General features: G+C 38.1%; 1 non-coding gene across 1 annotated transcript; it reads left to right on the forward strand.

Annotated features, from left to right (window-relative positions):
- The first annotated feature begins 12,896 nt into the window (after positions 1 to 12,896).
- LOC148846237 (small nucleolar RNA R71) lies at positions 12,897 to 13,003 on the forward strand. The gene has a single exon (XR_016102642.1). It is a non-coding gene; the product is annotated as a small nucleolar RNA R71 (small nucleolar RNA).
- The last annotated feature ends 7,975 nt before the right edge of the window (positions 13,004 to 20,978 follow it).

A 20,978-nucleotide genomic window follows, 5' to 3' on the forward strand; every position in this document is an offset into this window, starting at 1 on the left:
GCCCGTAGAGCCCATCTGAATGGTTTTCAGGGGGTGCACTATCCATAATAGTGTATTCTGCCAGGCCATGTAACAAAGGTTGGGCCGAACCCATGTGGCTGATGTGTAGATCAATGTTTGGGTCCCACGTCATACAAGGAAGCCCAACCGGGCAGCAGTTTGAAAGGCTAAATGAATACATAACCTTAAATGGGCCTTAAGCCCATTTCGAACTGGGCTAATTTGATTAGTCACTTAAGGGGCGAATTCTGAGATTGATCAGCTAATAAGATTGGGCCCAGACCCTATCCACTTAGAGAGTCCAAGATCTAAATGAGATTTAGATCTGAAAACCTCCTAATTAGATTAGGAGATGGCTGATCTAATCTGCAGATAAGAATAAGGGTTATCCCTTATCACTTAAAGGGACTTCTAATCCAAATATGATTTGGGTTAGCAACTCCTAATGTGATTAGGAGCTGATCCCTTTTAAGTCTATAAAAGGAGGAGGGGGCAGCAGCCTTTATACATGAAAGGCAATGAAATCCAGAGATCCTTGTCTTCAGAGCTGAGATTATTAGAAGAGAGAATTCTGCACCCTACAAATACTCTCTTGCCACCTCCTTCCTGTAGCCGCCACCTACAGCAATTCGATCTCCAGTTCTTGGGAGAAATCAAGATTTGGTCTTGATGCCAATCTTTTGGAGAAAAGATTGGTGGGAGTTGTATTCATAAGCCATCCAATTGATTCTTGAGAAGGGTCAAGTTCTTTTGGAAGAACACTGTTGATTCTGCTCCACCCTGCACTGCGCCATCTTCAGTGGGAGCAGATTTTGGATCCTTGGGCATGAACACCTCCATTGGGAGATACTACTTCTCTGTATCAGGTATTATTCATCCCTACTCCTTTTGGTTCAGATCTGGTTCAGTTTATGGTTCAAGAATGATCCTTGAAAATATGATTTTCTAAATAGGGAATTCGATTACCAGTTGAAGGGAGGGAAAAATTTTTGAAATTCGCCCCCTTAATCCGCAATCTTTGGGCGCCCATGTGATGGATATCCTATCCCTTCACATTCTTCATTTTAGCAGTTTTAGAAGGGGGGAAAATATTTAGAGAGAAAACGGCCAGCCATTTCATCCCACGTAGCTATTGATCCTGCCGGTAATGAATTCAGCCATACTTTGGCTTTATCCTTCAAAGAAAATGGGAATAACCTTAGCCTAATGGCATCATCACTTACCCCATTGTGTTTGAAGGTGTTACATATTTCTAAAAAAAGTTGGAAATATGTGCATTGGGATCTTTGTGGGCCAAACCACAGAATTGCACCGTGTTTTGAATCATTTGTATGATGGCCGGTTTGATTTCAAAGTTGTTAGTAGCAATATTGGGCCTGATAATGCTAGAGGCAGCTCCAGTGAGTGTTGGTTTGGCATAATCCATCATAGTCCTCTGCTCAGCCATTTTCTTGAGCTTCTTGAGTTTCTTGAGCTTCTTGATCTTTTTGATGGATTTGCCTGGCTGCTCTTAGACAGACATGGAGGGTTCTTTCAATCTCCGGGTCATAGAGGATTTCCTCCAGCTCGACTCTGCTTGTCTGAAACTGTGAAAGTCAAGGCAGTAAACAAAATAACACATAAGAATATAAATAACTAACCTTATCAAAACTGAAAATGTCAAGTGAATTATTGGAATACAAAAGCCTACATCCTAAAATAAATAAATATAGCAAACTAAAAGCAGATCTGAACCAACATCTTATTCAATATACTGAATTCAGTAGTAATTTACAAACAGGTCTGAATTCAGTAATCTCTGAGTAGAAGAACAGTTTACAAATTCCTTTTCTTTATATTGCTGAAATTAGGGACGAGATTTAATTACACAGATCTGAACTGCTGAGAGCTGAAATCTCAGTAGCTACTAAGAATAGTAATATACAGTTCTGAAATCAGATCTGAAATGTTAGTAGCTACTGAGGACAGCCAAATGCAAATCAGCAGTGATTGTGTTCAGGTCTGAGCTTCATATTAAAAGGCTATTCTGCGCTATTGAAGGTCAATACACAGAACTGAAATCAGTGTACAAAGGATTGTGAGATAGCAATTCAGACATCAGTTCTACACAAAATTGAGATCAGCTCTGAAATCTCCTGATGTGTGGCTCATTGTGACACTAGCAAGTGCACTAGCCGTTCAAGTAATAAAGTAGTGAGTGAAGTATCGTTCCCACGAGGATTTAGGAAACAATTACCAATACTAAATTGAACATTTCTTATCTGATCAACAAATAAATCAAAACTCTAATGAAAGCTAAGAAATCCTAAATTAAAATCTATCTAAATCATTGGTCCAATTGCCTTCAATTCAGGTTAGAAGAGTAAGCAGTAAATGTCAATCTCAGAATTCAGCAATCTATCAATTTGGATCATTCGAATGAATCATGATTGAGCCTTGGTTTGGTGAAACCCCAAGGTCATGAACAGCCTCTCTCAAGCGCATGTTCATCCTATGCATGAGTGACGGTTCTTCTATCTCTAGCAAGAATCTAATCCCCATGCATGCATTTCTTCAAACACTTCTAAGGCATCAATTCAAATCTGAATTGATCACCAACTGAATTGTGCAAGTTATCTCTAACCTTGCACTCAATTCAGTTCTTGAATAGTAGATCTGAATTCCTAGAGTCTCTCTCAAGCACTCTAGGAATTCCAAGCTGTAGATTAATTCGCCCAATCTGAAATTTGCAGATCTGAATTCTCTTTCAAGCAATTCAGATCTTGCAATCTCAGATCTGAGAATTCAGATCTGAGTTTTGAAGGTTAGTTGGCCGAATTGATCTGCAATCACACCCTTATTCAAGAAACTTCAAGTACAATGCATGATCATTTGAATGAATCAAAAAGAATTAGATTGCTGAACTGAAATTTTACAAGCTGAAATACATCAAGGAAGAATGGAAACAAGGAGAAAGAAGAAAGAACATATAACTAAGAAACTGAATTCAAATCAAAAGAGAATGAAACTACAAATGATTTATTACAAAAAATCTTTGAATCACAATCCCTCAATTCGAACTCACCTTCTTCTTCTAGCTTGCTTGTCTTGAACTTCCTTCAGCCCTTCTTCTTCTTCTTCCTTGCGCCTAGCCTTCTTCTCTTCTCTTCTCTCAAGGTGGCTGAACCTCTAAGAGTGGGAGAGCCTTTCTCTCAAGCAATTGAACCACTTTCTCCCCTCCTAGAGGCCTCCTTATATAGTTTTTCAAAGGGGCTCTTGCCCCTTCTTGAAGCCTCTAGAATGGGGTGTATTACACCCCTCATGAACCTTCTAGAGTGCTCCCTCCTTCTCTTCAAGAAACTCTTAGAAGTTGCCGCCCCTAGCTCCCTTTGGGCTGCTATTTGGGCTACAACTTAGCTTGCTTTTGAGCTCATGTGGGCTACACTCTAGGCTGTTATTTGGGCTAAAAATGGGCCTTCCTTGTTGGGCCGAATTCTCCTCATAGCTAGGCTTTATTTTCTTGGGTTTTCTCAAGGAATTCACTTGCTCTTTTTGGGCCGAAGTGCTCTCTCTTGCTTCCACGACCGGGCTGGACTGAAATTGGTCTTTTTGAACCTTCTTTTTTTTGCCTTTTTCCTTCCTTTTCTTGGATTGATTATCCCTGAACCTATTCTTAGCATTAAGCTAAATTAAGGCAAAAATTAATAAAACCGGCATAAAAATCCATGCTAAAGTCCTCAAAAATTATAGATAAATTGTAAGTTCATCAAATACCCCCACACTTAAGCTTTTGCTTGTCCTCAAGCAAAGACATCAGCCATAAACTTAACATTCCCCCCTTCTATTCTCACCATTTACCTGGTGAACTTTTTAAGATAGAAATGCATTGAGTAGTCGGAGAACTTTTGTAAGTGCTCAACTCTTATTCTTGTAAATTACCATTTAAGATATGTATCAGATCCGAGGAAAGGAGAATATGAATTTCATCATAGTCTAGCCTTCACTCCTAATTCATATATAAATCAGCTCCTTAATTGTCAAGGTTAATAATCAAATTTCACTAAGTTTCACATCTGTAACTAAATCTCAATGAGAGTTCAACTTTAGAGTGCCCCTTTGAACCTCGGTTGTCACCACAATTACTTATTTCTAAGGGTGAGTGCATTTTATGCTCCATCTCACCTTTTTTTTTCTTTTCGGTGTGAGTGCATTTTATGCTCCATCTCACACTTTTCTCTTCTTTTTTTTTTTTTTTTTTTTTTTTTTTTTTTTTTTTTTTTTTTTTTTTTTTTTTTTTTTCGGTGTGAGTGCATCTTATGCTCCATCTCACACTGGTCACTTGTTTGAGGTAGGTAAATAGGACTCATGTTCTAAGCTGCTAGTTTTACTATTCAGCTCAGAATAGCGGAGTCAATTTGGGCTTTTGTCCTTCTTTGCAATTATTGAACCTCAAGAATCAACATTTCAGATGTGCACTTAGCTTTCTTGACCATTAACAATGAAATCAAGGGCTTCCATACTCATGAAGGAAGTTAGGGCAAGTCATGCTGAAAAGCATATTCAGCTCCCCTTTTCTCATGCATATATCAAATTGGGTCATTCACAAGAATAAAAACTTAACAAGTACATCAGTCTCCCTCAACTCATTGAGTTCCTTCTTAAAAAAAAAAATCATCAAATAAATAGTAATGAACTTGAGGGGTTCCAATCTTTTTTTTTTTTTGTGATGTCATTGCCTGCATATGTGTGTTGGAGTGAATGAGGTGCATGGTTTCAGCCCCCATACCCTAGTCTCAGGCTCACTCCCCCACACTTAAGATGAACATTGTCCTCAATGTTCCTAGTGTTAGGGAGTCACAATAAAACCAACAAGAGAAATTCCAAGTAAAGAGAAGGGTGTATAGAGGACTTCCTGAAGATTAATTTCCAGATATGCAAGAGTTCTTTTGGTGGGAGCCTCTTCTGCTAGAATTTACTTGCAAGAGAGATCAAGAGTTTTGTTCTAACTAAAAATAATTTAAACCAAATAATAAAAAGACTACTATACACAATTCCAAACAATGTAAATAATTTAACCAGTCTATAATACACAACAGAAACTTACAAGGCCAAGAAGTTTGAATTCTATCTAACAAAATAAATAAATAAATAAATTTTAAAAAAAAACAAGATCAAAAGCCAATATAAATATCTCTTGGAATCTGATATGCAAGTGATAAACAAGTGATTTACAAGATTGAAACTAGCCTAGAAGTCTAAGAGTTCTTGAAATCAGCACACTACCAAAGTTATTTGATTATTTTTTTTTTTTTTTTTTTTTTTTGGTTAGAACTTGACTTTTGAGAACAGTCACTTACAAAAACTCCAAACCTAATATCAATAAGTAGGTCTAAAATCTGTTGCAGTTAGGTCTGAAATAAGTTTGATCCCAAGAGCTTAAGACTTCTCTTTCAAGTCCCAACTTAAATGTCTTGTATGCCTCAGACCTGAAATCAGATCTGCAATTTTATAATGAAAGCAGCCTTGATTTAGATCTGAATACCATTACATCAAAAATATGAAGCTCTTTTTGGACTTTTCAGGCCTCACAAACATCAGTCCTAATCCAATCCAAACATCAATCCACAGCCAATTCAGATCGGGTGCAAGTGATTTAAAAGATAACAAAACATCAAGTTCACAAAAATTTCAGATCATGTACTTATACTGCCTCAAATTCTCATGCACTTCAGAACTGATTTTACCATTCATGGCTTAAATTTTCATCAATGAGGCAAGTCTGATGCATCAAATTATGAATTGGGTGCTGTCACTACCCAAATTCACATCAAAATAGAGTGGGTTCAGGTCTGAGTTCAGATGAACTCAAATCTGAACCAAGCAGAATGCAGTCCTGCAACCGGCTGAACTCAGATCTGAACTTCAAATCTGAGTTTCAGATTTGAAAACTCACATGCTATTTTTTCATTGTTTTCTTTTTATTTTCTTTATCTTTTTTTTTCTTTTTTTTTTTATAAATCTAAAACAAAATACAGCAATGCAACCAAAATCTTTTTGGATGAGTGCAGGTCTGATTGATGAATGCAATTCAGATCTGAACTCATTTTAAATTTTTTTTTTTTCGGTTGAGTGCTGCAGTTCTGCTATAGTAGATCTGAGTGCCGAATGCAACTCAGATCTGCAACACTCATGATTTTGTGATTTTGTTTTTCTTTTAGAGGGTAATAACTTCAAGATAGAAAGCAAAACAGGTCTCCTTTTGTTAAAATTAAACTGAAACAAGGAAAATAAAGTAATCTACTAAAGAGAAAAGATGCATAACTACAGTAATACAGCAGTTGCATTCAAAGCAAAAATGAAAAATTAAGCAAATTAAACCAACTATGAATGCAATGCTGAAGAATTACATCTACCAGCTACACTAAATCAACAATCAAATATGAAGTAGGTCAACAATGGGAAAGAGAGCTAACTAGATCAGCAGTGGAGTTTCATGCTAATTGCTGTACTGTAGCAGCCCTGCTACAGCTCTGAATGCTAGTGGAATGCACTACTGCTTTTATTGAATATGTGAGGCATCACAATTATTCAATCCAAACACACATCCTCAGCAAATTTAGATTGGGTACAAGTGGGTAAAGCCAAGAATTCAGTCCACCCAGAATTCAGAGAATGCTCTGTATCAGTTCAGTCCTCACATTATATCAACTGCATTTCAGATTTGAATTTCTCTCATTCCTTGCTATCCATTCACCCTTGAGGCAGGTAGGATGTATCATAGGGTGGATTGGGGTAGTGATGGCACCAAATTCACCTCAAACTTGCATCGGTTCAGATCTGAGTTCAGAGGAATTCAGATCTGAACTGAGCAGATCTGTAACAGCAGAATTCAGATCTGAACTCAAGTCTGAGTTTGGATCTGAATTCTCAATTGCCTTACCTTCAGTTATTGCTACCAAATTGTTTTTGGGGAATAGCAGAAGTGCCCTAGGGTGAATTGGGGTGGTGATGACACCCAATTCCCCTCAAAATTTCCTCAGTTCAGGTCTGAGTTCAGAGGAACTCAGATCTGAACTATTGCAGATCTGCAATAGCAGAATTCAGATCTGAACTCAGATCTGAGTTCTGATCCGAATTCTCAATTGCTCCTCTGGTTGTTCAAAATATCTCCCCCTTTTTTTTTTCATTTGTTTTTTTTTTTTTTCTTTTTGTAATGAAAGAAAAGAATAATAAAATCTGAAACACAAGCAACTCTTTTCGGTTGAGTGCTGCAGATCTGAAATCTGCTGATCTGAGTGCCGAATGCAACTCAGATCTGCAACACTCATGTTTATGTGAAATTTTTTTTTTTTTCTTTTTGAAGGGAACAACACCAAGATTGAATAGAAATCAAATATGCCTTTATTAAAATGAAACTGAAACCAAATAAAGAAAGTAATCTACTTAAGAAAGAAGAAACATAACTACAGTAGTACAGCAGTTGCAGTCCAAGCTGAAATGAAAAAGTTAGCAAATTAACCCAACTATGAATGCAATGCTGAATGAGATCAGATTAAGAATGCTCAATGTTTCCTAATATTGTTTCTCTAAGTCCCCGGCAACGGCGCCAAAAACTTGATGTGTGGCTCATTGTGACACTAGCAAGTGCACTAGCCGTTCAATTAATAAAGTAGTGAGTGAAGTATCGTTCCCACGAGGATTTAGGAAACAATTACCAATACTAAATTGAACATTTCTTATCTGATCAACAAATAAATCAAAACTCTAATGAAAGCTAAGAAATCCTAAATTAAAATCTATCTAAATCATTGGTCCAATTGCCTTCAATTCAGGTTAGAAGAGTAAGCAGTAAATGTCAATCTCAGAATTCAGCAATCTATCAATTTGGATCATTCGAATGAATCATGATTGAGCCTTGGTTTGGTGAAACCCCAAGGTCATGAACAGCCTCTCTCAAGCGCATGTTCATCCTATGCATGAGTGACGGTTCTTCTATCTCTAGCAAGAATCTAATCCCCATGCATGCATTTCTTCAAACACTTCTAAGGCATCAATTCAAATCTGAATTGATCACCAACTGAATTGTGCAAGTTATCTCTAACTTTGCACTCAATTCAGTTCTTGAATAGTAGATCTGAATTCCTAGAGTCTCTCTCAAGCACTCTAGGAATTCCAAGCTGTAGATTAATTCGCCCAATCTGAAATTTGCAGATCTGAATTCTCTTTCAAGCAATTCAGATCTTGCAATCTTAGATCTGAGAATTCAGATCTGAGTTTTGAAGGTTAGCTGGCCGAATTGATCTGCAATCACACCCTTATTCAAGAAACTTCAAGTACAATGCATGATCATTTGAATGAATCAAAAAGAATTAGATTGCTGAACTGAAATTTTACAAGCTGAAATACATCAAGGAAGAATGGAAACAAGGAGAAAGAAGAAAGAACATATAACTAAGAAACTGAATTCAAATCAAAAGAGAATGAAACTACAAATGATTTATTACAAAAAATCTTTGAATCACAATCCCTCAATTCGAACTCACCTTCTTCTTCTAGCTTGCTTGTCTTGAACTTCCTTCAGCCCTTCTTCTTCTTCTTCCTTGCGCCTAGCCTTCTTCTCTTCTCTTCTCTCAAGGTGGCTGAACCTCTAAGAGTGGGAGAGCCTTTCTCTCAAGCAATTGAACCACTTTCTCCCCTCCAAGAGGCCTCCTTATATAGTTTTTCAAAGGGGCTCTTGCCCCTTCTTGAAGCCTCTAGAATGGGGTGTATTACACCCCTCATGAACCTTCTAGAGTGCTCCCTCCTTCTCTTCAAGAAACTCCTAGAAGTTGCCGCCCCTAGCTCCCTTTGGGCTGCTATTTGGGCTACAACTTAGCTTGCTTTTGAGCTCATGTGGGCTACACTCTAGGCTGTTATTTGGGCTAAAAATGGGCCTTCCTTGTTGGGCCGAATTCTCCTCATAGCTAGGCTTTATTTTCTTGGGTTTTCTCAAGGAATTCACTTGCTCTTTTTGGGCCGAAGTGCTCTCTCTTGCTTCCACGACCGGGCTGGACTGAAATTGGTCTTTTTGAACCTTCTTTTTTTTGCCTTTTTCCTTCCTTTTCTTGGATTGATTATCCCTGAACCTATTCTTAGCATTAAGCTAAATTAAGGCAAAAATTAATAAAACCGGCATAAAAATCCATGCTAAAGTCCTCAAAAATTATAGATAAATTGTAAGTTCATCAAAGTCCCGTCTCAGCAAGTTCTTATGGGCATCTTTGAAGAGTGTGGGCCAATAAAAACCTGATTGCAAAACCTTGGCTGCCGTGCGACTAGCTCCAAAATGACCTCCTGCTTCTTTATCATGGCAAAATTGGAGTACCGACTCCATCTCCTCCTCGGGGACACATCTCCTTATGATCTGATCTGCACACAATTTATACAAAAAGGGTTCCTCCCACAGATAGTATTTTACATCAGAAAAGAATTTCTTTTTCTGTTGATATGAAAGGTTAGGAGGAAGGACTTGTGCAGCTAGATAATTAGCAAAATCAGCATACCAAGGATATGAGTATTTCTGTATTGAGTACAACTGCTCATCCGGAAATTCTTCTCGAATGTTGCTGGTTATCTCCTCTTTTGAGCTTACCGTGTCCAACCGGGAGAGATGGTCAGCAGCCAGGTTTGCAGCACCCTTCAGGTCTCTAATCTCAATGTCAAACTCTTGCAATAAAAGGATCCACCTGATCAGTCTTGGTTTTGAGTTTTGCTTGGTAAGCAAGTGCCTTAATGCCGAGTGATCTGTGTGGACAACAACCTTGGATAATATCAGATATGAACGAAACTTATCAAGTGCAAATATTACTGCTAACAGCTCCTTTTCTGTGGTGGTGTAATTGAGTTGGGGTCCAGTCAAGGTTCTGCTAGCATAGTAAATTGGCTGAAAATGTTTGTTCATTCTTTGTCCTAAAACAGCTCCTATAGCAAAATCACTCGCATCACACATCAATTCAAATGGGAGGGTCCAATCTGGTGCTATCATGATAGGTGCATGGATCAATTTGTCTTTCAAGATGTTGAAAGCATGAAGACATTCAGTTGAAAATTCAAAAGGCACTTCTTTCTAAAGCAAGGTAGATAATGGCTTGAAAATTTTTGAGAAATCTTTAATAAACCTTCTATAGAATCCGACATGTCCTAAGAAACTTCTCAAAGAACGAATAGATGTTGGGGTTGGTAATTTTTCAATTGCCTCCACCTTGGCCTTGTCGACTTCTATACCTCTTTGAGAGATCTTGTGTCCAAGCACTATGCCTTCTTGCACCATAAAATGACATTTCTCCCAATTCAACACAAGATGTGTTTCTTTACATCTAGTAAGCACTTGTTCCAGATTATTCAAACATGCATCAAATGAAGAGCCAAAAACTGAAAAATCATCCATGAAGATCTCAATAAATTTTTCAACCATATCAGAAAATATAGACATCATACATCGCTGAAAGGTTGCTGGGGCATTGCATAACCCAAAGGGCATCCTTCGGTATGCAAAGGTTCCATATGGGCAAGTAAAAGTGGTCTTTTCTTGATCTTCTGGTGCAATTGGTATCTGGTTATACCCTAAATATCCATCCAAGAAACAATAATACTCATGCCCGACTAGCCTCTCCAACATTTGATCCATAAATGGGAGAGGGAAATGGTCCTTCCGGGTGGCTTCATTTAATTTTCTATAGTCAATACACACACGCCATCCGGTAATGGTTCTAGTAGGGATGAGTTCATTTTTCTCATTTGGAACAACAGTCGTACCCCCTTTTTTGGGCACAACTTGCATAGGGCTTACCCAAGAACTATCAGAAATAGGATAAATGATCCCAGCATCTAACAACTTAATTATTTCAGCCTTTACCACTTCTTTCATGTTGGGATTCAGGCGCCTTTGGGGCTGAACGGAAGGCTTGCTGTCCTCTTCCATCAAAATTCTGTGAGTGCAGATTGATGGATTAATGCCTTTGATATCTTCTACCTTCCAAGCTATAGCATTTTTGTGTTCCCGCAGCACTCTTAATAATTTTTCTCTTTGTAAGGGATTCAGTGCTGCGGAAATTATCACGGGGAGATCTGATGGTTCCTCAAGGAAAGCATACTCTAAATGGGATGGTAATTGCTTCAGTTCAAGGGTGGGGGGTTCTTGGGGTGATGGCTTACCTGATGGTCCGGGCAATTTGCCTAAGTTCTCTAATTTAAGAAACCCCTTTCCCTTGAATTGAGGCTTATCATTCAGGTATGCTATCATGAGGTTTATTTTTTCATTTTCTATTTCTTCAAGTTCTCCTTGCTGGAGGCAGAGTTCAAGAGGATCAGTTATTCTACTTACCTGGAAGCATTCATCAATTGTCAATTCAATGGCATCAATCATAAAACAAGAATCATCACTAGAGGGTGCATGTTTCATAGCATCAGACATTTTAAAAATTATCTCCTCATCTTGTATCCTAAGGCTGAGTTGTCCTTGTTGGACATCAATCATTGCTTTCCCGGTAGCCAGGAAAGGTCTCCCTAGGATAAGCGGGACCTCCACATCTTCTTGCATGTCTAACACAATGAAATCAACTGGAAAAAAGAATTTGTCAACTTTAACTAACACATCTTCTATGATCCCCCTAGGATGTCTAATGGATCTTTCAGCCAATTGTAATGCCACTCTAGTGGGTTGGGGTTCATTCAACCCCAATTTCTTGAAGATAGAATATGGCATTAAATTGATGCTAGCTCCCAGGTCACATAAAGCTTTTTCAATTTTTAAACTGCCAATGGTACAAGGAATAGTGAAACTCCCTGGATCTTTGAGTTTCTGAGGCAGCTTGTTCAGAAGGATAGCAGAACATTCCTCATTTAATGCAACTGTAGCCACATCTCCCAGTTTCCTTTTGTTTGCCAATAATTCCTTCAAAAACCTTGCATAGTGTGGCATCTGGGCTAAAGCATCAGCAAAAGGAATATTAATATGTAAACTTTTAAATATTTCAAGAAACTTACCAAATTCCTTCTCCAATTTTTGTTGCTTCAGCCTGTTAGGGAATGGAACTTGTGGTTGTTGGTGCATCCCTTGTTGTGCTTCTGGTTGTTCCGTCTTCTGTTGTCTGGTTCCAAGGCTTGTTTCTGCCTTGGGTTCAGCCCAATTCTTCTTTTCTACCTCAGGCAACTCTTTTCCACTTCTTAAGGTAATAGCTTGCACCTGCTCTCGTGGATTCACTTCAGTGTTGCTTGGAAGAGTTCCCGGCAGTCTGGAAGAGATTAATTGTGCCAATTGCCCCACTTGGTTTTCCAGGTTTTTGATTGAGGCTTCCTGGTTCTGGAACCTAGTTTCTGCACCTGCTATAAATTTTGTCATCACTTCCTCCAAATTGGATTTCGGTTCAGGCTGATGATAAGTCTGGTGGAACGGCTTGGAAATATGCTGATTTGGCTAGGACTGGTTTGAATGTCCCCTCCATCTTGGATGAAAAGTATGGTGACTCTGGTAACCCTGCTGTCTTGACGAATTGCTGACATAGTCAACTTGTTCAGTAGATGGTCTGAACTGATTGCCAACTTGGCAGTCTGTACTGATGTGGCCTCCCCCACACAATTCACAATTAAGAGGCTGCACATGCATGGCAGCTATCTGCATTTCATCTATTTTTTTACTGAGTGCTCCTATTTGTGCAGCTAGTGCTGTATAAGTGTCAACATTATGCAAGCCTTGATGCTTCCTAGTTTGAGTCCTTTCCGAATGCCATTGATAATTGTTGGCTGCCATTTCCTCAATAAGTGCGTGGGCAACCTCAGGAGTTTTATTATTTATGGATCCTCCGGCTGCAGCATCTAATATGGTCTTATTTGAGTCAGTAAGACCATTATAGAAAGTCTGCACTTGCAGCCAAATGGGGAGGCCATGGTGAGGAACTCTCCTTAACAGCTCCTTGTATCGTTCCCATGACTCATATAAAGATTCCCCCTCTTGCTGGAAAAAAGTAGTGATGTCATTCCTCATTTTAGCAGTTTTAGAAGGGGGAAAATATTTAGAGAGAAAACGGCTGGCCATTTCGTCCCATGTGGCTATAGATCCTGCCGGTAATGAGTTCAACCAAGCTTTGGCTTTATCCTTCAAAGAAAATGGGAATAACCTCAGCCGGATGGCATCATCACTTACCCCATTGTGTTTGAAGGTGTCACAGATTTCCAAGAAGTTAGCAATATGGGCATTCGGATTCTCATGGGCCATACCACAAAACTGAACCGTATTTTGTATCATTTGGATTATGGCCGGTTTAATTTCGAAGTTATTGGCAGCAATAGTTGGCCTGATAATGCTGGAGACAGTCCCGGTGAGGGTAGGCTTGGCATAATCCATCATAGTTCTTTGTTCAGCCATTTCTTGTGCTTCTTGTCTGACTTGCTTAGCAGCTCTCAAACGGACACGGAGAGTCCGTTCAATCTCTGGGTCGTAAAGGATCTCTTCCAGTTCAGGTCTGCTTGTCATAAACTATTAAAGTCAAAGCAATAAAAATGCCAATATTCACAAAAGAAAATAAATAACTAATCCTATCACACTGAAAATGTAAAGTGAAGTATTGGAATACAAAACCTACATCCTATCATGAATAAATGAAGCCGATTATACTAAAAGCAGATTTAAACCAATCATCTTTTTCAAGGTTCCTTTATCTACATCCATCGATTGCAACATCTGAATTCAGACCCAATTTAGATCTGAGTTCAGATCTACAAGTCTTTGGTATTGTTAGTCTAGAGAAATTAATAAATAATAATTCAGATCTGAGCTGGATATCTCATACACACTCATTGGTATACACTACAATATACATCCATTAAGGTTGGAATCAATTCTATGATGCTTTAGGGCTGAAATCAGATCTGATCTAAAAAAAAAAAAATTAAAAGGATCTGAAATAAACTAAAACCAGTCCTGAGTTAGGCTTGGGTTAAAAACTCTACAATTGAAGCTCAAACCTGTATAGCTGATGCATATCAAACACTTGCTAAGACCTGAAAATTGGGTCTGCAATGTTTGGTATTGCAAGCTATTCGGCCCATACAACTTTTGTAGAAATCTGAAATCAGGTCTGCTAACTGTTGCACTATAGCAGCCCTGCTACAGATCTAAATGCTAAAAGAAATACTTGGAAAGTGCTAATTTTTCTTAAATATCTGAGGCATAACAATTATTCAATCCAAACATACACCTCCTTAGCTAATGTAGCTCGGTTACAAATGGGTAAAGCCAAGAATTCAGTCCACCCAGAATTCATAGTATGCTCTGTATCAGTTCAGTCCTCACATCATATCAACTGCATTTCAGATTTGAATTCTCTCATTCCTTGCTATCCATTCACCCTTGAGGCAGGTTGGATGTATCCTAGTGTGGATTGGGGTAGTGATGGCACCCAATTCACCTCAAACTTGCATCGGTTCAGATCTGAGTTCAGAGGAATTCAGATCTGAACTGAGCAGATCTGTAACAGCAGAATTCAGATCTGAACTCAAGTCTGAGTTTGGATCTGAATTCTCAATTGCCTTACCTTCAGTTATAGCTACCAAATTGTTTTTGGGGAATAGCAGAAGTGCCCTAGGGTGAATTGGGGTGGTGATGACACCCAATTCCCCTCAAAATTTCATCAGTTCAGGTCTGAGTTCAGAGGAACTCAGATCTGAACTGTTGCAGATCTGCAATAGCAGAATTCAGATCTGAACTCAGATCTGAGTTCTGATCCGAATTCTCAATTGCTCCTCTGGTTGTTCAAAAGATCTCCCCCTTTTTTTTTTCATTTGTTTTTTTTTTTTTTCTTTTTGTAATGAAAGAAAAGAATAATAAAATCTGAAACACAAGCAACTCTTTTCGGCTGAGTGCTGCAGATCTGAAATCTGCTGATCTGAGTGCCGAATGCAACTCAGATCTGCAACACTCATGTTTATGTGAATTTTTTTTTTTTTTTTTTTTTGAAGGGAACAACATCAAGATTGAATAGAAATCAAATATGCCTTTATTAAAATGAAACTGAAACCAAAAAAAAAAGAAAGTAATCTACTTAAGAAAGAAGAAACATAACTACAGTAGTACAGCAGTTGCAGTCCAAGCTGAAATGAAAAAGTTAGCAAATTAACCCAACTATGAATGCAATGCTGAATGAGATCAGATTAAGAATGCTCAATGTTTCCTAATATTGTTTCTCTAAATCCCCGGCAACGGCGCCAAAAACTTGATGTGTTGCTCATTGTGACACTAGCAAGTGCACTAGCCGTTCAAGTAATAAAGTAGTGAGTGAAGTATCGTTCCCACGAGGATTTAGGAAACAATTACCAATACTAAATTGAACATTTCTTATCTGATCAACAAATAAATCAAAACTCTAATGAAAGCTAAGAAATCCTAAATTAAAATCTATCTAAATCATTGGCCCAATTGCCTTCAATTCAGGTTAGAAGAGTAAGCAGTAAATGTCAATCTCAGAATTCAGCAATCTATCAATTTGGATCATTCGAATGAATCATGATTGAGCCTTGGTTTGGTGAAACCCCAAGGTCATGAACAGCCTCTCTCAAGCGCATGTTCATCCTATGCATGAGTGACGGTTCTTCTATCTCTAGCAAGAATCTAATCCCCATGCATGCATTTCTTCAAACACTTCTAAGGCATCAATTCAATTCTGAATTGATCACCAACTGAATTGTGCAAGTTATCTCTAACCTTGCACTCAATTCAGTTCTTGAATAGTAGATCTGAATTCTTAGAGTCTCTCTCAAGCACTCTAGGAATTCCAAGCTGTAGATTCATTCAAGCTGTAGATTAATTCTTTCAAGCAATTCAGATCTTGCAATCTCAGATCTGAGAATTCAGATCTGAGTTTTGAAGGTTAGTTGGCCGAATTGATCTGCAATCACACCCTTATTCAAGAAACTTCAAGTACAATGCATGACCATTTGAATGAATCAAAAAGAATTAGATTGCTGAACTGAAATTTTACAAGCTGAAATACATCAAGGAAGAATGGAAACAAGGAGAAAGAAGAAAGAACATATAACTAAGAAACTGAATTCAAATCAAAAGAGAATGAAACTACAAATGATTTATTATAAAAAATCTTTGAATCACAATCCCTCAATTCGAACTCACCTTCTTCTTCTAGCTTGCTTGTCTTGAACTTCCTTCAGCCCTTCTTCTTCTTCTTCCTTGCGCCTAGCCTTCTTCTCTTCTCTTCTCTCAAGGTGGCCGAACCTCTAAGAGTGGGAGAGCCTTTCTCTCAAGCAATTGAACAACTTTCTCCCCTCCTAGAGGCCTCCTTATATAGTTTTTCAAGGGGGCTCTTGCCCCTTCTTGAAGCCTCTAGAATGGGGTGTATTACACCCCTCATGAACCTTCTAGAGTGCTCCCTCCTTCTCTTCAAGAAACTCCTAGAAGTTGTCGCCCCTAGCTCCCTTTGGGCTGCTATTTGGGCTACAACTTAGCTTGCTTTTGAGCTCATGTGGGCTACACTCTAGGCTATTATTTGGGCTAAAAATGGGCCTTCCTTGCTGGGCCAAATTCTCCTCATAGCTAGGCTTTATTTTCTGGGCTTTTCTCAAGGAATTCACTTGCTCTTTTTGGGCCGAAGTGCTCTATCTTGCTTCCACGACCAGGCTGGACTGAAATTGGTCTTTTTGAACCTTCTTTTCTTGCCTTTTTCCTTCCTTCTCTTGGATTGATTATCCCTGAACCTATTCTTAGCATTAAGCTAAATTAAGGCAAAAATTAATAAAACCGGCATAAAAATCCATGCTAAAGTCCTCAAAAATTATAGATAAATTGTAAATTCATCAAATACTATATGCATATTTGTACAAAATTGAAATCAGCAATGAAATTTTTGATAAACAAAACCAGCAATCAACTAAACTACCTAAACTAAAACAGGAACCAAAGATGAAGCAATTCAGCATTAGGAAAGAAGACCAGCTTCATTTGAATTTCTCTCATTCATCATTAAGAACCAAAGATGAAGTAATTCAGCATTAGGAAACAAAACCAGCAATAAAGCTACTGCATTCAAATCTGAATTCTAAGATGCAGAATTAAAAATTAGTTCTTTGCTATCCATATCAACTGCATTTCAGATTTGAATTTCTCTCATTCTTTGCTATCCATTCACCCTTGAAGCAGGTTGGATGTATCATAGGGTGGATTGGGATAGTGATGGCACCCAATTCACCTCAAACTTGCATCGGTTCAGGTCTGATTTCAGAGGAATTCAGATCTGAACTGAGCAGATCTGTAACAGTAGAATTTAGATCCAAACTCAAGTCTGAGTTTGGATCTGAATTCTCGATTGCCTTACCTTCAGTCATTGCTACAAAATTTCCATTGAGGAGTAGCAGAAGCGTCCTAGGGTAAATTGGGGTGGTTATGACACCCAATTCACCTCAAATTTGCATCAGTTCAGATCTGTGTTAAGAGGAACTCAGATCTGAACTGTTGTAGGTCTGCTGTAGCAAAATTCAGATCTGAACTCAGATCTGAGTGCTGATCTGAATTCTCAATTGCCCCTCTTGTTGTTCATATGATCTCTTTTTTTTTTATTTTTTTCCTTTTCACTTTATATTTTTTTTCTTTTTGTAATGAAAAAAATAAAAAATAAAAGGCTGAAACACAAACTAACTAAGTCTTTTCGGTAGAGTGTTGTAGGTCTGAGTTCTGCTGATCTAAGTGCCGAATGCAACTCAGATCTGCAACACTTATGTTGTTATGAATTTTTCTTCTTTTTTTTTCTTTTTGAAGGTAACAACACCAAGATTGAAAGGAAATCAAATCTATCTTTATTAAAATGAAACTGAAAAAAGGAAATGAAGTAATTTACTGAAGAAAGAAGAAACATAATTAAATCAGTACAACTGTTGCATTCAAAGCTAAAATGTAAAATGAAGCAATTAAAACCATCTATGAATGCAATGATGACTGAGAACAGATTAAGAATGCCCAATGTTTCCTAATATTGTTTCCCTAAATCCCCAGCAACGGTGCCAAAAACTTGATGTGTGGCTCATTGTGACACTAGCAAGTGCACTAGCCATTCAAGAAATAAAGTAGTGAGTGAAGTATCATTCCCATGAGGATTTAGGAAACAATTACCAATACTAAATTGGGTACTTCTTATCTGATTAACAAATAAATCAAAACTTTGATGAAAGCTAAAAATCCTAAACTAAAATCTATCCAAATCATTGGCCCAATTGCCTTCAAATCAGGTTAGAAGAGTAAAAAGTAAATGACAATCTCAAAATTCAGCAATCTATCAATTTGGATCATTTGAATAAATCATGATTGAGCCTTGGTTTGGTGAAACTCTAAGGTCATAAACAACCTCTCTTAAGCGCATGTTCATCCTATGCATGAGTGACGGTTCTTCTATCTCTAGCAAGAATCTAATCCCCATGCATGCATTTCTTCAAATGCTTCTAAGGCATCAATTCAAATCTGAATTGATCACCAATTGAATTGTGCAAGTTATCTCTAACCTTGCACTCAATTCTGTTCTTGAATAGTAGATCTGAATTCCTAGAGTCTCTCTCAAGTACTCTAGGAATTCCAAGCTTTAAATCCATTCGGCCAATCTAAAATTTGCAGATCTGAATTCTCTTTCAAGCAATTCAGATCTTGCAATCTCAGATCTGAGAATTCAGATCTGAGTTTTTAAGGTTAATTGGCCGAATTAATCTACAATTTAACCCCTATTCAAGAAACTTCAAGTACAATTCATAACCATTCGAATGAATCAAAAAGAATTTGATTGCTGAACTGAAATTTTATAAGCTGAAATACATCAAGAAAGAATAGAAGAGGAGAAAGAGGAAAGAAAATATAACAAATAAACTAAATTCAAATTAAAGGAGAATGAAACTACGGTTGAGTTATTACGAAAGATCATTGAATCACAAACCCTCAATTTCGAACTCACCTTCTTCTTCTTCCTTGCGCTTAGCCTTCTTCTCTTCTCTTCTCTCAAGGTGGCCAAACCTCTAAGAGTGGGAGAGCCTTCCTCTCAAGCAATTGAACACCTCTCTCCCCTCCTAGAGGCCTCCTTATATAGTTTTTCAAGGGGGCTCCTGCCCCTTCTTGAAGCCTCTAGAATGGGGTGTATTACATCCCTTTCTTGAACTTTCTAGATCTCCCTTGAAAGCCTGCTATTTGGGCTGCACTTAAGCTCTCTCTTAGCACATGATAGCTATACTTTGAGCTGCTCTTTTGGGCTGAGAATGGGCCTTCTTTGCTGGGCTTAATTCTACTCTTAGCTTGGCTTTCTTTTCTTGGGTTTTCTCAAGGAATCCACTTGCTCTTCTTGAGCCGAAGTGCTCTCTCTTGTTTCCACAACCGGGCTGGGCTGAAATTGGTCTTTTTGAACATTCTTTTCTTGCATTTTTCCTTTCTTTTCTTGGATTAATTATCCCTAAAACTTATTCTTAGTATTTAGCTAAATTAAGGCAAAAATTAATAAAATTGACATAAAAATCCATGCTAAAGTCCTCAGAAATTATAGATAAATTGTAGGTTCACCAATGAGAGTAGAATTTATCACATTTTTATCCCCAAATATTCTGTCATGCATAGTTAATTAGTACTTAATTGGACTCATATTTCTTGTATTTCGGTTCAGGGCATGAAAGAAGGCATCAGGAGCAAAGAAAGGCAAATCGGATGATTTTTCATAGTTTCGGCACTATTCAGTAATCTGGGCATAACTCGCATATCTGAACTCCGATTGGGCTAATTCAAGACCTACTGGATAAATAAGAGAAAATGCCACAACTTTCATGTTTTGGGCTTTCATATATTCAGCATGCATCAAAGTCAAATCTGGGCCCGAAGTTGGAGAAAATTCGTAGGAAGGCCCAATCTGCAGCTTAAGCCCAACTTGCAAAAAAGTCTGGCGGCAACCCAATTCGTAGAGGAGGTCTAATACGAATCCAAGAACAAGAAACTGATAAGAGTCTTATCAGATCTAAATTTATGACGTAATACCATAAAGATAAAGAGATTGAGTTCATTAGATAAAGAGATAAGAGTATGATTAGACAAGGACTTTCTATTTTTGAGAGATTAACTTCAAGAAAGAGTAGGAGACCACCCCCTCCCCTTAAGCTATATAAAGGGGTAGGGGGCAGACTAGAGAGGCATCAAGAAGTAGATGAGCAATCCAGCTATCAAGCAAGAAGTCTGCAAGAAGGAGGTGGCGGTAAGGAGAAGAGGAAATCTCAACTCCAAGGGAAAAACCATGAGTTCTTTCTTTCCACTTGTTTGTTTTATTTCTACTAGTATGTGAAGGGATAGGAAATCCGTCACATGGACACCCAAAGATTGCGGAATAAGGGGTCGAATTTCAAAAATTTTTCTGTCCCTTCAACTGGGAATTGAATTCCCCATTTACAAAATCATATTTTCAAGGATCTTTCTTGAACCATAAACTAAAACAGATCTGTACCAAAAGGAGTAGGGAGGGATAATACTTGATACAGAGAAATAGTATCTCCCAATGGAAATATTCACGCCCAAGGAAGGATCCAAAATCTGCTCCCACTGAAGATGGCTGATGAGACTGAAATGAACCCTATTTTTGTCCCCTAATTTTCATTTTGTTTCATTATTTTAACACTTAAATGCACTCATTACTCTTGTATTTCGATTCAGGGCAATAAAGAAGGCAATTGGAAGGAAACATGCCAATTCAGGTGATTTTGCACAGTTTCGGTGATAGTTCAGTGATTTGGGCCTAACTCACAATTCCGGACACTGAATTGGGCAATTCAAGAAGCATTAGAAAGAAGAACGAAAGGCCCACAACTTTTATGTTTTGGGCATTGACTGGTTCGGTCCGCATCGAGTACGAAACTGGGCCCAAAGTCGGAGCAAATTCGCAGCCAGGCCCATTTAACAGCTGAATCCCAACTCGCAGAAGAACCTGGAGAGAGTCTTATTAGATCTA

Source organism: Nelumbo lutea, chromosome 7 (genome assembly GCF_056320005.1).
Source record: "Nelumbo lutea isolate HS-2025 chromosome 7, American lotus-T2T, whole genome shotgun sequence".
In the NCBI taxonomy this organism is placed as follows: domain Eukaryota; kingdom Viridiplantae; phylum Streptophyta; class Magnoliopsida; order Proteales; family Nelumbonaceae; genus Nelumbo; species Nelumbo lutea.